The sequence below is a fragment of the Notechis scutatus genome, chromosome Z (genome assembly GCF_049901735.1).
Source record: "Notechis scutatus isolate UNSWTSFEM ecotype Mainland chromosome Z, rNotScu1.2, whole genome shotgun sequence".
In the NCBI taxonomy this organism is placed as follows: domain Eukaryota; kingdom Metazoa; phylum Chordata; class Lepidosauria; order Squamata; family Elapidae; genus Notechis; species Notechis scutatus.
Window position 1 is genome coordinate 107,628,250 of NC_142025.1, and position 16,387 is coordinate 107,644,636.

Genomic DNA, 16,387 nt, shown 5'->3' on the forward strand with positions numbered 1-16,387 from the left:
TATGTGAGAGATTGTTCAGAGATAATAATTATGTGAAATAACAATAGCACTTGGACATATATGCCACTTCCCAATGTTGTACAGCCCTCTGTAAGTGGTTTATAGAATCATCATATTGCCCCCAACAATCTGGCTCCACATTTTACCAACCTTAGAATCGAACCTTAGAATGTTCAGAATCGAACTCCTGGAGCGAGCAGTGAGTTGGCCTGCAGTACTGCATTCTAATCACCGCACCACTATGGCTCTTATAGAATATAGAGAAATTACCTTTCAGTTCCACATTTTAGATTATCTGAATGATGTCTTCAATAATGGAAGGCTTTCCGAATATGAGTTGGGATATCAGAATAATCATGTGTCCTTTCAAACTGCACTTTATACATCTTTCTGAAAATACCACAGGACCCAGAATCATTTAATCAGTTCCCAAGAGTATTCAGTAGCATTAGAAGTCTGAAATATAACTCAAACAAAAATATGAAGTGTGAGAATATGCATACAGATATCGTATGCTTTTAAAACTTTAAGAAATAATATGTTTGGCTTCCTTTGAAAAATATATGTCCTTAAATACAGCATGACCACCATAGGAAAAGAGGAATGCACAAAATGATAATTTTTGACTTTGAAATGGCAAGTCAGACCGAGTGATCAAAACTCTGCTTCTTTTTAACAAACATTGCATTCATCTAGAGAGGAGTGGAACTACAATCATTGGTCATGCCTGACATGCATCAAATTAAGTATATCACCAACAGACATAAGACATTCAGACAGAAATATATACTTAAAATCCATCATATCACACATATGCCATCTTTACTGATAATGACAGTTAGATATTTATTTGAAAAGTTCCTGGATGGAGAGAAATCCTTAAAAAATGATGTGGAATATATTGAACAATTGTCTGTATAAATTAAAGAGGGAGGATAGTGTTCCTTAATATTTTTTGAAAATATTTTTAATGAAAATTTTATTACAATAGTAACAGCAAATAAAATATTTTCTGAAGTGACTTTTGATCTTAATAACAACAAATATGATCAAATTTATCACACCTCACCCTTTAATGTTACAAATATCTGTTCTTCCATTATCCTATCCCTCTTTCCTCCTTTGTCATTCTTTCTCTCTTTTCATACAGTAGCCACCTTGTAAGAAATGCTGCATTAAACCACAATCACTAACCTAATGCACCCAAGGTTAAATTTGAGTGCTTACATGGCACTTTTTCAAACAGGGATGTAGAAAGTCAGCATCTACCCACCAGAAAAATGAAATGTTTGGAGAAATATTAAAAAGGTAGAATGTTATGTTTCCCTAAATGGAAAATGGAGAAACATGTTTTTCGAGGCAAGAAGCAGCCCCCAAGTCTTTCTAAATAGCCCACAGCAGATGCCAGTACTTAAGAGATAAAGAGATTATGGAAAGAAGAAGCCAACTATCTAGATGGCTCTATTCATAAGCAAAGCAAATACTGCAGGCAAAAATCCATTCAAGACAGGATATTTCAAAACTGCTTGCAGCAAAGTTTGACAGCTAACAAAGGCAAAGTGATAGGATTAGCAGCAGCTCCTCACCCAAGATCCAACACAGGACGAAAACCATTAGGCACAATAGGAATTGTCCAACACCTTTTCAGAACACAAGCTCCTTCATTGCATCATCCCAGAGTGGTCCAAACCTGGGAGCTCAGATAAACAATTAGCCAGAGATTGACCAGATTAGCTCAGACAAACACCTAGGGTTTGTATTTCCTCTTTTGCCTATAGAGCCAGTTATGAACCCCTACATAACCCCCATAGGAATCTGACAACAGTCAATAGATTATTAAATGACATGTTCTTGCACAGGAACTGGAAGCTCAAAAACAAAGCCCAAAGAAGGTATAACCCCCCTAACCCCCCCCCCATCATCAACTCCATTTTGTCAGCTGCCGAGAATTACGTGTGATTCTGCTTTATCAATAAACCATCTTTCCAATAAGCCTCCATGTTTCCAGTATCTTTTTCCCAGCTTGGAAGTGAACCAGTGGTGTTATGCTACCAGTTTGGACTGGTTTGGCCGAATTGGTAGTAAAAAAAAAAACTATCAGTATGGCTGAACTGGTTCCTCCGATGATCAGCTGAGAGGATAAAAGAAGCGAAAAGTGCATGGGAGGATGGGAGGATCACTCCTAGATTTTTGTTTCTTCATCCTCTCAGCTGATTGGCACATTAGGAGACAACTGAAATGGTAGCAATGAAGGTAGGAACCCACTACTGAACTGAACCAGATTGATATTTCTTCCCATAGTGATATGACCTCTTACCTTTATTCTGTCCTATCACACATTTTCACCAGGTTTTCATTTCATGTCAAATCAATGACTTGCACTCTGCTTTCTTGTTCTAAATCAATCAAGGTAGGCGAGGTCAATCCTAATTTTAGTATTTAGTATTTATTTGATTTGTCAATCGCTTACAAGATACAGATATAAGAATAAATATAGTTTTGAATACATGAGATAGATACTTATAAGAAAAATATTTTTTAAAAAATAGGACAGAGACGGTTGGCACGATTGGTGCGCTTATGCACACCCCCTACAGGCTTCTTAGGAAGGGGGTGAGGTCAATAGTTGACAGTCTAACGTTAAAGTTTTTGGGGTTTGGGGAAGAAACCACAGAGTCAGGTAGAGTATTCCAAACATTGACCACTCTGTTGCTGAAGTCGTATTTTCTGCAGTCAAGTTTGGTGCAGTTAACCTTGAGTTTGTATCTATTGTGTGCTCTTGTATTGTTATGATTCAAGCTGAAGTATTCATTTGCAGGTAGGACATTGCAATGTATGATTTTATATACTATATTTAGATCGGACTGGAGGCGGTGTAGTTCTAATTTTCTAGGTCTAGAGTTTCAAGTCTGGTGGCATAAGGTATTCTGCAATGAGTAGAGGAACGGAGAACTCTTCTTGTGAAATATTTCTGGAAATATTTCTGGACTGTGTTAATATCAGATACGTGGCTTCCAGATTGATGAGCTGTATTTGAGTATTTGAGTCTAGCAAATGTTTTGTATGCCCTAGTTAGTAGTGTGATATTACAGAGAAAAAGCTAGAAAAGGATTAGGTTAAGAACTCTTAATGCCTTTTTGGCTATGTAGTTACAGTGGGCTCTAGCACTTAGATCATTTGAGATGAGTACTCCAAGGTCATTGACGAAGTTTAGATCCTCAACAAGGTCTTGACTATTTAGCTTGTATTTTATTTTCTGATATTTTTCTGCCAATATGTAAGACAGAGCAATCAACTCTGCCATTTGATTGACCATTCTGATACATAGTCAAGGTCTTTTTGGAGGGTAGTAGTATTGTCTGTGGTGTTGGTGTTAATTGTGGATGTAAGTGCAGGTGAAAAAATATCTTTGAATTGTACAATTAAAGAGAATGAGTTTATACCAATGAAGGAGACTATTTGTAACCCTGAGATACAAATATTCTCCTTTATTGGTACAAACTCATTCCCTTTAATTGTATCATTCAAAGGTATTTTTTTTTTCCACATGCATTTATTTCAAATGCATTTCTCAGAGTCACATGCATTTCTCAGGGTTGAAATGGAGGGTCTTTAGGGCTTTATGAGCTTGGCTATTTTCTTGAGATGTTTCTTGCAGATTTATTACACAAACTAAGTAAGATCATCAGTGCTAGTGATAGTAAGGAGTGGGGTTTACTCTCAATTTATATTTTAATTGCTTGCCTTGTCAGTGTTGGTGGGAGTGGTTTTGGGGTTTCTAAGATTGGAAGTTCCTTGATTGGGGTATTATTTACTTCTTGATTGTTAGTCTGATATTAATCTTGGTATTAATCTATGCTAATTTGGAGAAGTGTTTTGGTCTTTTTGTTCCCTTTTTGTCGTGTTGATTTCTCTTTTGCACGGTATATAGAGATTTAACCTCATTAACCAGAGGATCATTGGTTGCCCTCTCCCCTCTTTGGAAGAGCTTTATAGCTCCCGCTGCCTTAAGAAAGTTAAAAACATTCTTAAAGATCCATCTCCTCCTGGGCACCCTTATTTTGAACTATTATCACCTGTCAGATGGTACAGGATAATAAAAACATGGACAAATAGGCTGAAAAATAGCTTCTATCCCAGGGCAGTAACTATATTGAAATCTACTATCTAGTGCAATAATAATACAATATCAGGTTTTCAATTCAATTGAATAGAATGTGAAGGATGTATGTTTGTGTTTTATTTTTATAGTTATAATGTACACTGAATCAGTGTTACACTGATTCCATGTGGCTGTAATAGTCTTGTTGTTGGTTTCTGAGATGTATTTGATGTACAACCATTTTATCCTTTTTATGGTTTGTGTCGGTTGTGCTATCCTGTGCTATCCTGAGGTACTGTGCTATCAGGAACTTTTTGATGAAGTTGTATGGATATCCATTTTGTTGGAAGATTTTGCATAAATCTTTCTTTCTTTCTTTTTTCTTTTTGCTGTTCAGGGTTGCTTCCATTTAATGATTGCATTTTCTCAACCGACATTCTAGTTGCCTCCAGGGAACATATCTATATATTCAAGGCAGGGATTGAAACTTTGCTTATCTTCCCCAGTTGAAAGAATTGCTTTAACCAATTAATTACTATAAGACACCATCAGATATCTTAGTTTTTCTCTCTGGATTTCTAGACTACCTATATAGAATTTTCAAGAATGTATTCTTGAAATCCAAGCAAGATTTATTTATTTATTTATTTTATTTATTTATTTGATTTGCCAATTGTTTACAAGATAATAAGTATACCGTATTTGCCGGCGTATAAGACGACTGGGCGTATAAGACGAGCCCCAACATTTCCACTCAAAATATAGAGTTTGTTATATACTCGCCGTATAAGACGACCCCCCACTTGGAGGCATGTTTTTCAGGGCAAAAAGTCATACGCCGGCAAATACGGTTAAGTTGTAACACTTGGGGTATTCTGGATATAATTCTTGATTGACACCCCCGCCCTTTCCCCCAAACTTACAAAGCCACCAAAATGCTTTAGAGAGGCAGCTTCGCCTTTCTCAGGCTGGCACTCAATTCCTCTCCCTTTCTTTGTGACACCGTTGAGCGATCTGCTTTTTTCAGGGGAAAATAAATAAATAAAAATAAAACTGGACGAAAAACAGTCGAGTTGTTTCTTAATATCTTTCCACCTCCCCAACCAATTTGTCTCCAAGGGTGCACCACACTGATTGCGACATTAATTATTTCAGAGAGAGAGGGTGGGGGGTGGGGGGAGAAATCTTTGCTTCCTACTGTGGCTTTTTCCTGCGCATCATTTTTTCCCTTGGCTTTGTGGTTGTTACTTCTTACAGGAGGGATAATGAAATACCCACGCTGGGAGAAAGCGGAAAGGATGTCTATTTTCCTGCTCACTAACTTTCCAGAAAGCGCGAGTTCCTACCCGAGGCTTGCCAAAAGTCTAGTTCATTCATTTGCTACCTTTCTCCAATGAGATCCAGATCTGTTTCCACAACGCGCTTAGGATCTTATCTTATTATCTTATTATTATCTTATTAGCCTTGCTCGGTCCGTCCAAGAGAGAAGAAGGCAGACGGTTTTGCACTCAGGGAGAAAGGAAAGAGCCTCTCGCTCACGCTGCACACTGCCCCCCTCCACCCCAGCAACGCTTAGGAAAAGAGTTACACAAGCATCCTTTCCAGAAGTGAATCGGGGGAGGATTCAGAGCAAAGGCTGAAACCGGGAAGAGAAAACTTCCCAAAGAAAATCGACGAGCAGCATCCCATTCCTGGGAGAAAAACAAAAACAAAAACACGAACTCTTCCCGAAGCACAAAAGCAAGGATGGCGCTTTCTCAGCTTTGAGCTGCGTCGCTGCTCTCCCACCCTCCACTCGTCCCCACGTGCGGCGAAGTTTCTGCCACTGGGGGGGTGGAGGGGATGGAAGGAGGTGAGGGATGGGGGCAAAGTCTGGAGCCTGCCTGTCCGCTCGCACGAGCGGAGTGGGTGGGTGGGTGGGTGGGGGAGGAGGAGGAAGAGAGACTCCGGCTGGGCTTGAAGGGGCTTCGCAAGTTGCGGAGCTCCGCCCCGTCGCTCTTGCACCGAGTGACAACGTATTTGCTGGCGTATAAGACGACCTTTGTTATATACTCGCCGTATAAGACGAACCCCCACTTGGAGGCATGTTTTCAGGGCAAAAAGTCGTCTTATACGCCGGCAAATACGGTAAATGTATACATAGTTGTGAATACATGAAATGGTTACATATAAGAAAAATAAAAGAATAGGAGAAACAATAGGACAGGGACGGTAGGCACGTTGGTGCGCTTTATGCACGCCCCCTACAGACCTCTTAGGAAAGGGGTGAGGTCAATAGTAGACAGTCTAAGGTTAAAGTTTTTGGGGTTTGGGGAAGAAACTACAGAGTCGGGTAGAGTATTCCAGACATTGACCACTCTATTGCTGAAGTCGTATTTCCTGCAATCAAGTTTGGTGCGGTTTACTTTGAGTTTGTATCTATTGTGTGCTCTTGTGTTGTTATGGTTGAAGCTGAAGTATTCATTGACAGGTAGGACATTGCAATGTATGATTTTGTATACCATGCTTAAGTCAGACCGAAGACGGCGTAATTCAAGGTTTTCTAGTTCTAGAATTTCAAGTCTGGTGGCATAAGGTATTCTACAGCGAGTAGAGGAGTGGAGAACTCTTCTTGTGAAATATTTCTGGACTTTCTCAATTGTGCTAATATCAGATACGTAGTGTGGATTCCAGACTGATGAACTGTATTCGAGTATTGGTCTAGCACAGGGGTGGGCAAACTACGGCCCGCGGGCCACATCCGGCCCGTTGGTCTGTCCAATGCGGCCCGCCCTGAAAAAAATCGCTGCCATTGGTCTGTCCAATCTGGCCCGCCCTGAAAAAAAATCGCTGGGCATGGCGTATTGCCCTGTGCCGCGTGGCCCCCAAAGCTGCAAAACAGTGCGGAGCGATCTAGGGGTAGGAAAGAAAAGAAATTTGCAAAGGCCTCGGCTGGGAGTTCGAAATCACCTTCGAGTGCGACTCTCTCCGAAGGTGAGTCCCCGCCGATCCCCTTTTTTTTCCAGGGCTTCCAGGCTTAAACTTTGCAAAGGCAAAGCTTGCAGGCTGGAGCGTCTTCCCGCCGAGGAGCGGGAAGGGTTCCACCCGGCGGGCGGGCGGGCTGCTTGAGCCACCTAAAGCTAGGCCACTGCTGGTGGAGCCTTGCCCTGCCTTGGTGCCCCGTTTCCCGGCTCGGGCGGTCCTGCTCGGGCGGCACTTTAAAAGCCTGCTCCCAGCACCCGAGCAACTTCCCAGCAACTTTCGGCTTCCTTTAACTCGCTGGCGCCGCGCCTGGCCCTAAGCCGCGTGGCGGAGGGGAAGCCCGGCGGGCGGGCGGGCGGACTGCTTGAGGAGGCTCCGGGCTTCCTCCGCCAGGCACAAGTGCCTGCAAGTTAAAAGGAAGCCGAAAGTTGCTGGGAAGTTGCTTGGGTTTCCGGGCTTCCAGGCTTAAACTTTGCAAAGGCAAAGTTTGCAGGCTGGAGCGCCTTCCCGCCGAGCAGCAGGAAGGGTTCCGCCCGGCGGGTGGGCGGGCTGCTTAAACTTTGCTCGGGCGGCACTTTAAAAGCCTGCTCCCAGCACCCGAGCAACTTCCCAGCAACTTCGGCTTCCTTTTAACTCACGGGCGCTTGCGCCTGGCCCCGAGCCGCGCGGCAGAGGAAGCCCGGTGGGCGGGCAGGCTGCTTGGTGGAGGCGACCGGCGGTGCTCCGCAGCAGCAACAGGCAGTTACGCCCGGGCTCCGCTCAGGTGTCCGGTTGGGGCTGTCAGGAGTTGCTACCGCCGGCGCAGCTCCATGCGGCTCCAGTCCGCGTTGCCTTGGGAAGGAAAAGGCAAAACCAGGAGCCGCTAAGCCTGAGCCTCCGGTGCCGCTGCTCCCGCTGCAAAGCACCTTTTGCCTTCCCTTCCCGAGGCAACGCGGGATTGGAGCCGCTGAGCCGCGCCGGCGGTAGCAACTCCTGACTCAGGGGCCTCTGAGGGGAGGGGAGCCTCCGAGGGAGGGGAAGGAGGAGAAGAGGGGGAAGGGTGGGGAGGCGATTCCCAAAAATCTTGTGCTGACCCGGCCCGTCTGTCAAATTTTAAAAGTCAATGCGGCCCCCGAGCCAAAAAGTTTGCCCACCCCTGGTCTAGCAAATGTTTTGTATGCTCTGGTTAGTAGTGTGATATTACCAGAGAAAAAGCTATGTAGGATTAGGTTAACAACTCTTAATGCCTTTTTGGCTATGTAGTTGCAGTGTGCTCTAGCACTTAGATCATTAGAGGTGAGTATTCCAAGGTCCTTTACAGAGCTTGGGTCATCAACAAGATCTTGACTATTCAGCTTGTATTTTATTTTCTGATTTTTTTTGCCAATATGTAAGACAGAGCATTTATTTGTTGAGATTTGAAGTTGCCATTTGTTTGACCATTCGGATACATAGTCAAGATCTTTTTGTAGGGTAGCAGTATTGTCTGTGGTATTGAACAGCTTTACATCATCAGCGAAGAGAACGCAATTGCTCTTAATATGATCACAGAGGTCGTTTATGTAGAGTATGAAGAGAGTTGGTCCTAGAACACTGCCTTGGGGAACACCACTATTGACAGGTACTGGATTTGATAGGACGCTCCCGATTTTGACCATTTGTTGTCTGTTTGACAGGAATGCTTCTATCCAGTTATTCAGTTGTCCAGAGATACCATAGGATTTTATTTTTAGGAGTAGTTTGTCGTGTACCACTGAATCAAAGGCTTTACAGAAGTCTATGTAGATTGCGTCTATTGTTTTGCCCTGGTCGAGTTGTGTCGTCCATATGTTTTTGCAGTGTAAGAGTTGCAGATTACAGGATAGTTTTTTCCTGAAACCAAATTGTTTATTGGAGAGTAGGTTATTTGTCTCTAAGTGAAGGATGATGGATTGGTTAATAATTGATTCCATGACTTTACAGGTGACGCAGCATAAGGAGATTGGCCTGTAGTTTTCAACTAGGCTTGGGTCTCCCTTTTTGAAGATGGGGATGACTGTGGCTTGTGACCATAGGTTGGGCAAGGAGCTGGTTCTGAAAGATTTTTCAAAGATTATGCTTAGAGGTTTGGCTATGGCAGAGGATAGCTTTCTTAAGAAGTAGGCACATATTCCATCCGGTCCAATAGATAGAGATGGTTTTAGGTTGCGTATTGCTTTTTCAACATTGTCTTCTGTGAAATCGATATGTATTAGATCATTGTTGTTATCTGTGGTACGGCTAGGAAATACTGGGCATGATCCATTGCTGTTTACAAATACTGAGCCGAAGAATGTGTTAAAGATGTTGGCTTTAATGGTGTCGTAAGTGCAGTCTTTACCATCAGGTCCTATCAAGGGAGGGATGGACCTTGAGTCTTTTAGTTTGTTGTTTACAAAATTGTAAAAAGCGCGGGTGGAATTGGTGCTTAGAAGGTTTTCCTCTTGTTTAATGTGATAATTGGTGCATTCGGTCTTTATCTGGTGGCATAGATTTTTGTATCGGTTTTTGAAATTGGCAACGTGACCAGATTTGTTTTTCCGCCAGAGTGATCTCTTTTGGATTGAAGTTTCCTTATTGATATGGGTAATCTGCTTTTTTGTTTTGTTTTGGGAGTTGTTGTTGGTACATATAGTTTGATGACTCTTTTGACTTCAAGTAAAAATATGTTATAATGGTCTTCAACAGTATTGCATCCAGTGAATAGAGATTGCCAATCAAGGGATGAGAGATCGTTGTCTATAAGATCATAGTTGCCTTTTTGAAGTTACAATAGGGGATTACATCATTGTGGTGATTTTTGTGTGGATGTATGTTGAGACAAAAGTCGATCATATTGTGGTCACTACTGGAAAAGGGTTCTTTAGATTGTATTCCGTAGATTAGGTTCAAACTGTTGCAGAAGATGAGATCGAGGCAGTTGTTTAGTCTAGTGTTGTTGGTTACTAGTTGTTCCAGTCCCAGATTTGTAATAGCATTGTAGAAGGTTGTGTGTATGATTTCAGTTGTACAATCATTTAGGGTCCAGTTAATATGAGGTAGATTGAAATCACCAAGAAGGATAAAAGGGTATGGGCAGGATGCAGCCCATGTTAGTAATGTATTTAGCTTGTTTACATGTTCGATGTCATAATCAGGTGCTCTGTAACATAGTAAGAATCGAATTGTGATATTTGAGGATAGTTCACAGATGATGGTTTCAGGAAGGGCAAACTCCTGGGTAACTTGGATATTTTTAGATGTAAGGATTTTTATAGAATATAGCAACTCCACCTCCTCGACGATTTTCACGATCTGATCGGTAAACATGATAGTCTCTTACTGTGGTAATGGAGTCGGGAGAGATGCATTGAGCCGTGTTTCACAGACAAATATAATGTCGAAGTTAGCCATATTTAGGAGGAAGAGAAATTCAGGTATTTTATTCACGAGGCTTCTTGCATTGAGTAGTTTGCATTTAAGGCCGGCAGAAGTTGGAATTGAGGTAGTTGGGGCGTGCGTGCCTAGTCTTGGGTGATGGTGGATGGGTTGAGGTAGGGTTGTGGTTGAGGGTAAAAGCTGAGTATTGGGTTGAGTGGTTTACTTTTGATACAGTCAGCATGGTAGTCAATGTACAGGTCCTTCTCTCCATTATCTAGACGGTTTTTGAGTTCGATGCGGAGTGCACGGGAGCGGGCACGTTGCTGTATGGTTAGGTCAGGGCGGCAACGGAGGTTCTTATGGATGGTGTTGGTTTTGGTGCAGTGAGTTTATAGTATAAATGAATTTACGTTTGCTTGATTCATTTTTGCAAATGACCCTGCACAAGCGTGGGGCCACAGAGCCATCTCTATTTTTGAGCTCTCGGTCAATGCGGAAATGTCAAGTATTTCATCAGCGGAGATGGTTGATGCTTGATAATTTCTGATGATGTTTCAGACAGTTGTGATGTCATCATTGACATTGATGTCTTCTAGACCAAATAAGATGGCGTTTGGGCGTTTCCGTTCACGCTCAACGGCTTCTCTGATGAGAATTGGGATATCAATATTTGTCTGGGTTGTGTTTATTTGTGGATTGGGTTGTGGATTGGATTGTGGTTGATTGGTAGAGATGTGGTTAGTAGCTATTGGATGTTCAGGTTTTTGCGTTGTGTCCTTTTTTCAAGGTTGGATATTCTTTCTTTTACGGCGTCCAGGGATGCTACTATGATGTTGAGGGATGTTGTAATGGTTTCGATGGTAGGGGATGTTTCAATGGTTTCAATGGTATCAACTCTTTCAGGCAGATCCAGTTTGGGTCTGCATGATTTGCAGATATGTGGAAACTCATTGGATGATTTTAGGTATTGAATCATCTGCTCAGGTAATCCCAAGCAGTCATGATGAGTGTATTTTTACACAGAGAACATTTGATGGAGTTTTCATTATCCTTTAGATTTTTGTAGCATTTAAGGCATGTGCAGGAGTCTTGTGGTTCACTGGTGGGGATCATCTTCTCTTTAGGTTGTGGTTTGACGTAGGATTTTCTTTTTTGGCATGGTAGGATTGTTAAAATAGTACGTTGATTGAATTAATTAGAGGAACAATTTTGGGTAATCTATATAGCCAATATTATATCAAACAATCAATTGCAGTAATCTCTCAAGTTAGATAATATTCCTGAGCAACAATCAGCCTGAGTAGTTAATTACTCTAATCATTAATCAATTAATTACACTAGTCATTAACCACACTGTTCATTTAAATTCACTAGATCTATGATTTTGCTATTCAATTAAATTACATGAATTTTGATCTTTTAAACTAGTCAGTAATCACACTATTTGCACTAAACACTCTAATCACACTAATCAATAATAAACACACTAATAAACACACTAATCAATAAAAAGATACTTTTTATCTTTTTATTTTTAGTGATCAATAAAAAGATCACTCTAAACACACTAATCAATAAAAAGATACTTAAAAGTGCAGACTTTTTTATTTTCTCATTGTTTACAGCAAAAGCTAAGAAGTGGCAAGTACATTAAAGTCAGTTTATTTTCTGCCTACTTCTAAATATTTCTCAGAAGTTAATTAATTAGATCTCTAGATCCATATTTAAAGTAAAATATAATAAAATATTTTATTTTTCTTGCGTAGATTTCTTGACAATATCTGTACTTTTTCTCCACAGAATAAGAAATGTTAAATCAAACAAAGATAACTAAATTTATTGTTCTTGGGTTTTCTGATATTTGAGAACTACAATATTTATACTTTGTAGGTTTTTTTTTTTAACCTAACAGCACTAACTGGAATTTTTCTCATCATCACAATTGTTGTTCAGAATCCTAAGCTTCACAACCCCGTGTATTTCTTCCTAGTTAACCTATCTTTAGTAGATGTTTGCTACATTTCAATGACAGTTCCCAAATCCCTGGACCGCAGCTTGAGAAATTATAAAGAGATTTCATTTTGGGAGTGTGTTGCCCAAGTTGCTTTGGTGGTGACCCTTGTAACAGCTGAGGTGACTTTGCTCATTACTATGGCTTATGACCACTATGTAGCCATATCTTATCCTCTTCAATATCAGCTGATCATGAACTGGAATGCCTGCTTTCAAATGGCAGAAGCTTGTAGGAACACCAGCATAATCAGTGCATTGATACAAACTGTACAGACCTTTAACTTTCATTTCTGCTGATCCAATATTATAAAATAATATTTCTGTGATATCCCTCAGCTACTAAGCATCTCTTGTACTGACACAGAAATCAATAAGAAGTTAATATGTGCTACAACAGTTATTGTAGAATCCTTTTGTGTTTCAGCTATCTCTTTCTCTTTTGGGTTAATTGTCTCTACTGTCTTCAAAATGAAATCAATTAAAAATAGGCAAAAGGCCATTTCCACCTGCATTCCACACTTGACAGTATTTTCCTTGTTTGCTGTTACTGCTGCTTTCTCTTATGCCAGACCAAAAGGCTTGTCCTCTCCCTTTACAGATTTGTTGACAGCCCTTTTGTATACTATTCCACCTCCATTAATGAATCCCATTATCATTACTCCGAGAAACGAGGACATCCAATTTACTTTGTGGAAATTATTCAAGATAAGATTGGAAATTGGTATGTGAATTTCCTAATTATTTTCTACATACACCGAGGACAACGTGTTTTGCAAGACATCAACTTTGGCTCCTTCAGTATATTTAGGATAATGGTTAAAAATTTCTTTGCCAAGATTTAATTCTTAATTATTTAAATATCTTAAACTGTATTAAATGGACCTGGTTTTTTTTAATGATGCTACTGGAACGGACAGAAAGTGGGAGTATAAATTCAATAATAAAACAATAATATTCATTCATAAAATGAATAAAATGTCTATATTAAAATATTTCTGTAGATGATCAGCTACCATAATAATTAAGTAGTAGTAGACTCACTGATTATTTTTATTCATGTCCACTAAAGTCCAATTTGCCAATTCTCTCCCATAGAAATTTCAGTTTTATAAAAACAAAGTAAAGTAAACTAAAATAAAGAAATTGATTCCCCCCCCTCCCAATCATTGTAGACAAATTTGTTAGTGCCTATAGCTCTGGACTGGTTGTGCTCTTTTGGATCTAATGTAACAAAAATTTCAATATCTCTTTTTGGGGATCTCTAGTTATTTGAGTTATTGAATTAGATATCTACTAAGTTCTCTTGTTATTGAAAGTGAATTGAACAAATACCTAGATTGCTTTCAATGAGACTCATCTTAAAAGGAACTAAATTATCCTATAAAAATAAATGGGATTCAAATGTATTCACTGTTGGAGAGAGCTGGGGGAGAGGGAGAGAGGTGCCCATGAGCAACAAAATTGGAACATTCTGCTCATAAAAATTGTGGACAAATTTTTGAAATATGCATAGTTTAATACTCTTAATTTTAATCTTAAAGAAAGTTCTGTTGCTTTTCATCTGTTAGTCCATTTCTGAAGTGTGTTTTATTAATTTGTTGGATGATTGGTTGTTTGATTGGTCTACTACGTACACTGCCAAATTGACACTTTGACAGTTTACAGCAATAGTCAAAAAGAAAGCGTCTATACTCTTCCATATAAAATCCATCATAAATCAAAACTGCATTCAAAATCAAGTCAAATAATCAGAAATACATACAAAAAGTAGCTATGTCAATCAATAGCAACTAAATCTAAATATAATTGTTTGCACTTTGCAAATTAAAAAAAATGCCAGATGGAAGACAGAATGCAATTTGGTGACAAAGTGTTCCATAATGTTAGTGCCACTACTGTACAATACTTTCTCCAGGTGGGTGTCCTTGTAAAATTTAGGGCTGAAAAACTCCTAAGCATCCCTTTTCACAATGCATACAGAGGACAAGGTGAGGAGATGTTCCTCAGAGTAACTGGAAAATGAATCATATAGTTGATGTTTTTTTCATCCAGCCAGAAGCACCTCCATTGCATGTTCACTTGGCCTGGGATTCTTATGTATTATTGGGAGTCATAAAGTTACTGACAATGTTTCGTTCCAAACCTATGGATAACTTATGTGAGTAATTTCACATAGCTGTCAGGTAATGGGGGAAAGAGGTAAGCCTTATGACATTCCACATTGGAACAAGCATGGATTCAACTACTGCTTGCCCACCCCTCAAACAGGAGAAGAATCACTATAGAAGGGTGCTCTTAAGCTTTCAGTTTTGCAAATAGATACTATGGTATATAACATCAAATGTTTAACAAAGATTAAGAAGCTCTTGCTGTTATAAATGAGATAAATTATTATATTCATTGAGCATCACTTTGGAAGAAAGGCAGGATAGAAATGTAATTAATGAATATATTATTATATATGCTGAATATATTATGGTATTTCAGCACTGTGGGCATGGCAATACTGAATTTGTTCATTCGATTTCATTTTAGTTTTCTTTAAAACATTCGCCTTTATTCATGTGTTCTTCAGTGTTCATTTATTTGCAGTAATCATCTCCCTCTCAAGCATCTTAGTTGGTGCAGAAATTATGACACTCTAATATCCTCTACTAATTTGAATTGGAAACCACTATTGCTGACTTCAGTCTTTGTGAGTCAGGCATGAAAGTGAGCATGAATACAGTAGGATGGTTATAATTAATAAAAGTTTGTTAATTCCAATACATATACAATTGGAGAGAATCTATTCAATTCAGTCATCATAAATCTCCCTAGTGGTGAAAAAGGAATTGATGCACAAAATGAGCTTTTCTCCCTCCTCTACCTTGGAATAAAATTAACAAAAATTGTACTGAATTCTTTGTATATTTAGATTCTGTAATTAAAGGGAAAAAATAGTCAGACAATGGAGAATCCAAACAGAATTCTATAAAGTAGTACAGGCTGCTTCCATTGTTAAACTTGTGATGGTTAGGCATGGCCATGCTGAAGTGGAATCAGGTAGCAATTAATTAATTGAAGTGAAAGTGAAAGGCTGTTTAGTTTACACTTCATGTTTGGCAAGCAAACAGCAAGGAAGAACTAGCTTGGTTAAATGACTTTTTACTATAAAGTTAATGATTAAAAGCAGAACAGAAAAACAATGCCTTTTATTTTGGTTTTCATCCTTTCTGATTGTTCACTTTTGTGTTAAATCTGCACATACTTGTTTATCACTTTCTCAAATATATGATCATCTTTCACATTTGTCTCTTGTGTATTTTTCATCCTATAATTTCAGTTGAATCTAAATTATTAAACTAAATCGCATCATTGTTCAATATTACACTGTAGGAAGTGTGCATTAGATTAATTTCCTTAAAGTTTCAGAACTCCTGAGATCCAATAACATTTTGATAATATAAAGTAATTCAATTCCAGGTTGAGACATGCAGCTTCTTTGGCTGAAGGGGATCTCAAAATCTTCTATCATCCTCAACTAACTAAAAGTTTCCATTTTTTTTCATTGTTTCTACATTTCCCTCTTGCTGTTTAGCTGTAGGCAAAATAAGGAATCTAAATTGTGTATCTCTAAATGTACTCAGCTGTTAATTGTATCTTATTATAAACATTGCTTCAGAGAATGAACAAGAGAATGAACACAACATTCTCTGAAACTTCATGAAACAATTGTGACATTCTTCAGGTGCAGATGAAGATTGCAAAGGACAGATATGCAAGCCCAGAAAAAGATACAACTGCTTCCTCTTCTATGGAGGGCATTGATCTGGAACACATCCAATGTCATTTCCAACTCTACAAACCTTTGATTATATTTTTTCTTAATATACTTTTTTCAAAACACACACTTACAAAAGAGGTTGAGAACCAGTTTGAAAGGGTTTTGACTCATTCCTTTTTGCCATACAA

General features: G+C 39.4%; 1 pseudogene; it reads left to right on the forward strand.

The window, feature by feature from the left end:
* Positions 1 to 2,247: 2,247 nt before the first annotated feature.
* On the forward strand, positions 2,248 to 13,162 carry LOC113425625 (olfactory receptor 14C36-like; annotated as a pseudogene).
* The last annotated feature ends 3,225 nt before the right edge of the window (positions 13,163 to 16,387 follow it).